The sequence below is a fragment of the Chiloscyllium plagiosum genome, unplaced genomic scaffold, assembly GCF_037043375.1.
Source record: "Chiloscyllium plagiosum isolate Xiang-an unplaced genomic scaffold, Cpla_swu_hap1 HiC_scaffold_14, whole genome shotgun sequence".
Lineage (NCBI taxonomy): Eukaryota > Metazoa > Chordata > Chondrichthyes > Orectolobiformes > Hemiscylliidae > Chiloscyllium > Chiloscyllium plagiosum.
This window is the reverse complement of record NW_028270152.1, coordinates 12,142,113-12,147,460: the sequence shown is the minus strand read 5'-3', so window position 1 is coordinate 12,147,460 and position 5,348 is coordinate 12,142,113. Positions and strand designations below refer to the sequence as shown.

Genomic DNA, 5,348 nt, shown 5'->3' with positions numbered 1-5,348 from the left:
CTCTTTATACCGTCTATATCTACACTGTCGTTCATTCTGCACAATCATTTCTGAAGTTGACTGCTTGGCTCTGGTCAACTCGCTCGTCAAATGCACAACGAGGAACTGGTCCCTCCAGTCCTCGACAAGTTCCGCGTCGTGCTCCGTTCACCGTCAACATGTCTCGCCAGCTTCACCCCATCTCTCCTCTACCTCTCGAAATGCTGCACGTGATGCCATCCGTCTGCAAATGGTCAGTATCAGTCTAAGCTGCTTTGCAAGCAACCCGATGCACCGGAACAATTTGAACAAATCGCCTCTGCTCCGGCTTAGTCCGTCCACTGTTAAAACCTTCAGTTATTACTCTGCAGGCTTGAGGATTCCCAAGTTCTCTGCAACCATCTCCAAAGCGGCATGCAAGTCACTGACTGTTTACCCGACCGAGTCTGTTTGTGAATACTTTTCCATCGTCATTCTGCACGATCATTTCTGAAGTGACCGCTTGTGTCGAAAACAAGGACAGTCCAAAGCGATTTGCTGAGGCGCACCTCTGGGACGCTCAAATCAACCTAAAGTCAGGCGGCCATGCGCATGTCAGCATCTCTCCTGCAACCTTTCCATTGCGATCAGGGATCACCAGTTTTTGCAAGCTGGAACAGCTGGCCGTCAGCAAGCTTATGAGCGAGGGAGTGTTTGATAGAGAGAGTGCAAAGGCCACCATGTACGCGTTGCTGACTCAAAGACTGTTTTGTGCGTTCGCAGATGTTGGTCAATGAACAGTAGGAGAATTTGAATTGGTGCAGGATTGAGGGTTTGTCCATTTGATTATTTGACTGTTTTGGAATGCTCGTTACGGAGCCAATGAGAAGAAATGTGCCATGAGACTGGAAGCAAAAGGCACAGCATCGCTGCAGAAGGAGGGTGAGATGCAATCCATACCACCCTTGCGCCAGCAAGGAAAGGTGCAGAGCTTCACATTTATTCACTCGCCTCCATCACAGCTAAACAAAGGAGGGAGCGCGCAAGCAGTCCTGCACTTGCCGAAACCCGGGATTGAACCAGGGACCTTTAGATCTTCAGAACTGAGCTATTTCGGCAGCTGCTGCCAGCTCAGCGCGCTCAGGCACTTTGCTCGCGGCCACATTCACTTGGGATTTGCCCAGTGTATTTGTTCCAAATCTCCTCACAACATCAACTTCTTCCGGCAAAATTTCCCACCCTGTTTTCTCGGCGGACAGTTCGCTTCGGCCGCTGCCTCTTTATACCGTCTATATCTACACTGTCGTTCATTCTGCACAATCATTTCTGAAGTTGACTGCTTGGCTCTGGTCAACTCGCTCGTCAAATGCACAACGAGGAACTGGTCCCTCCAGTCCTCGACAAGTTCCGCGTCGTGCTCCGTTCACCGTCAACATGTCTCGCCAGCTTCACCCCATCTCTCCTCTACCTCTCGAAATGCTGCACGTGATGCCATCCGTCTGCAAATGGTCAGTATCAGTCTAAGCTGCTTTGCAAGCAACCCGATGCACCGGAACAATTTGAACAAATCGCCTCTGCTCCGGCTTCAGTCCGTCCACTGTTAAAACCTTCAGTTATTACTCTGCAGGCTTGAGGATTCCCAAGTTCTCTGCAACCATCTCCAAAGCGGCATGCAAGTCACTGACTGTTTACCCGACCGAGTCTGTTTGTGAATACTTTTCCATCGTCATTCTGCACGATCATTTCTGAAGTGACCGCTTGTGTCGACAACAAGGACAGTCCAAAGCGATTTGCTGAGGCGCACCTCTGGGACGCTCAAATCAACCTAAAGTCAGGCGGCCATGCGCATGTCAGCATCTCTCCTGCAACCTTTCCATTGCGATCAGGGATCACCAGTTTTTGCAAGCTGGAACAGCTGGCCGTCAGCAAGCTTATGAGCGAGGGAGTGTTTGATAGAGAGAGTGCAAAGGCCACCATGTACGCGTTGCTGACTCAAAGACTGTTTTGTGCGTTCGCAGATGTTGGTCAATGAACAGTAGGAGAATTTGAATTGGTGCAGGATTGAGGGTTTGTCCATTTGATTATTTGACTGTTTTGGAATGCTCGTTACGGAGCCAATGAGAAGAAATGTGCCATGAGACTGGAAGCAAAAGGCGCAGCATCGCTGCAGGAGCACCATGCAGAAGGAGGGTGAGAAGCAATCCAAACCACCCTTTCGCCAGCAAGGAAAGGTGCAGAGCTTCACATTTATTCACTCGCCTCCATCACAGCTAAACAAAGGAGGGAGCACGCAAGCAGTCCTGCACTTGCCGAAACCCGGGACATTTAGATCTTCAGTCTAACGCTCTCCCAACTGAGCTATTTCGGCAGCTGCTGCCAGCTCAGCGCGCTCAGGCACTTTGCTCGCGGCCACATTCACTTGGGATTTGCCCAGCGTATTTGTTCCAAATCTCCTCACAACATCAACTTCTTCCGGCAAAATTTCCCACCCTGTTTTCTCGGCGGACAGTTCGCTTCGGCCGCTGCCTCTTTATACCGTCTATATCTACACTGTCGTTCATTCTGCACAATCATTTCTGAAGTTGACTGCTTGGCTCTGGTCAACTCGCTCGTCAAATGCACAACGAGGAACTGGTCCCTCCAGTCCTCGACAAGTTCCGCGTCGTGCTCCGTTCACCGTCAACATGTCTCGCCAGCTTCACCCCATCTCTCCTCTACCTCTCGAAATGCTGCACGTGATGCCATCCGTCTGCAAATGGTCAGTATCAGTCTAAGCTGCTTTGCAAGCAACCCGATGCACCGGAACAATTTGAACAAATCGCCTCTGCTCCGGCTTAGTCCGTCCACTGTTAAAACCTTCAGTTATTACTCTGCAGGCTTGAGGATTCCCAAGTTCTCTGCAACCATCTCCAAAGCGGCATGCAAGTCACTGACTGTTTACCCGACCGAGTCTGTTTGTGAATACTTTTCCATCGTCATTCTGCACGATCATTTCTGAAGTGACCGCTTGTGTCGAAAACAAGGACAGTCCAAAGCGATTTGCTGAGGCGCACCTCTGGGACGCTCAAATCAACCTAAAGTCAGGCGGCCATGCGCATGTCAGCATCTCTCCTGCAACCTTTCCATTGCGATCAGGGATCACCAGTTTTTGCAAGCTGGAACAGCTGGCCGTCAGCAAGCTTATGAGCGAGGGAGTGTTTGATAGAGAGAGTGCAAAGGCCACCATGTACGCGTTGCTGACTCAAAGACTGTTTTGTGCGTTCGCAGATGTTGGTCAATGAACAGTAGGAGAATTTGAATTGGTGCAGGATTGAGGGTTTGTCCATTTGATTATTTGACTGTTTTGGAATGCTCGTTACGGAGCCAATGAGAAGAAATGTGCCATGAGACTGGAAGCAAAAGGCACAGCATCGCTGCAGAAGGAGGGTGAGATGCAATCCATACCACCCTTGCGCCAGCAAGGAAAGGTGCAGAGCTTCACATTTATTCACTCGCCTCCATCACAGCTAAACAAAGGAGGGAGCGCGCAAGCAGTCCTGCACTTGCCGAAACCCGGGATTGAACCAGGGACCTTTAGATCTTCAGAACTGAGCTATTTCGGCAGCTGCTGCCAGCTCAGCGCGCTCAGGCACTTTGCTCGCGGCCACATTCACTTGGGATTTGCCCAGTGTATTTGTTCCAAATCTCCTCACAACATCAACTTCTTCCGGCAAAATTTCCCACCCTGTTTTCTCGGCGGACAGTTCGCTTCGGCCGCTGCCTCTTTATACCGTCTATATCTACACTGTCGTTCATTCTGCACAATCATTTCTGAAGTTGACTGCTTGGCTCTGGTCAACTCGCTCGTCAAATGCACAACGAGGAACTGGTCCCTCCAGTCCTCGACAAGTTCCGCGTCGTGCTCCGTTCACCGTCAACATGTCTCGCCAGCTTCACCCCATCTCTCCTCTACCTCTCGAAATGCTGCACGTGATGCCATCCGTCTGCAAATGGTCAGTATCAGTCTAAGCTGCTTTGCAAGCAACCCGATGCACCGGAACAATTTGAACAAATCGCCTCTGCTCCGGCTTCAGTCCGTCCACTGTTAAAACCTTCAGTTATTACTCTGCAGGCTTGAGGATTCCCAAGTTCTCTGCAACCATCTCCAAAGCGGCATGCAAGTCACTGACTGTTTACCCGACCGAGTCTGTTTGTGAATACTTTTCCATCGTCATTCTGCACGATCATTTCTGAAGTGACCGCTTGTGTCGAAAACAAGGACAGTCCAAAGCGATTTGCTGAGGCGCACCTCTGGAACGCTCAAATCAACCTAAAGTCAGGCGGCCATGCGCATGTCAGCATCTCTCCTGCAACCTTTCCATTGCGATCAGGGATCACCAGTTTTTGCAAGCTGGAACAGCTGGCCGTCAGCAAGCTTATGAGCGAGGGAGTGTTTGATAGAGAGAGTGCAAAGGCCACCATGAACGCGTTGCTGACTCAAAGACTGTTTTGTGCGTTCGCAGATGTTGGTCAATGAACAGTAGGAGAATTTGAATTGGTGCAGGATTGAGGGTTTGTCCATTTGATTATTTGACTGTTTTGGAATGCTCGTTACGGAGCCAATGAGAAGAAATGTGCCATGAGACTGGAAGCAAAAGGCACAGCATCGCTGCAGAAGGAGGGTGAGATGCAATCCAAACCACCCTTGCGCCAGCAAGGAAAGGTGCAGAGCTTCACATTTATTCACTCGCCTCCATCACAGGTAAACAAAGGAGGGAGCGCGCAAGCAGTCTTGCACTTGCCGAAACCCGGGATTGAACCAGGGACCTTTAGATCTTCAGTCTAACGCTCTCCCAACTGAGCTATTTCGGCAGCTGCTGCCAGCTCAGCGCGCTCAGGCACTTTGCTCGCGGCCACATTCACTTGGGATTTGCCCAGCGTATTTGTTCCAAATCTCCTCACAACATCAACTTCTTCCGGCAAAATTTCCCACCCTGTTTTCTCGGCGGACAGTTCGCTTCGGCCGCTGCCTCTTTATACCGTCTATATCTACACTGTCGTTCATTCTGCACAATCATTTCTGAAGTTGACTGCTTGGCTCTGGTCAACTCGCTCGTCAAATGCACAACGAGGAACTGGTCCCTCCAGTCCTCGACAAGTTCCGCGTCGTGCTCCGTTCACCGTCAACATGTCTCGCCAGCTTCACCCCATCTCTCCTCTACCTCTCGAAATGCTGCACGTGATGCCATCCGTCTGCAAATGGTCAGTATCAGTCTAAGCTGCTTTGCAAGCAACCCGATGCACCGGAACAATTTGAACAAATCGCCTCTGCTCCGGCTTAGTCCGTCCACTGTTAAAACCTTCAGTTATTACTCTGCAGGCTTGAGGATTCCCAAGTTCTCTGCAACCAT

At 50.4% G+C, this 5,348-nt stretch overlaps 1 non-coding gene across 1 annotated transcript; it reads right to left on the bottom strand.

The window, feature by feature from the left end:
- Positions 1-4,736: 4,736 nt before the first annotated feature.
- On the bottom strand, positions 4,737-4,809 carry trnaf-gaa (transfer RNA phenylalanine (anticodon GAA)). Its single transcript has one exon. It is a non-coding gene; the product is annotated as a tRNA-Phe (tRNA).
- Between the last annotated feature and the right edge of the window lie 539 nt (positions 4,810-5,348).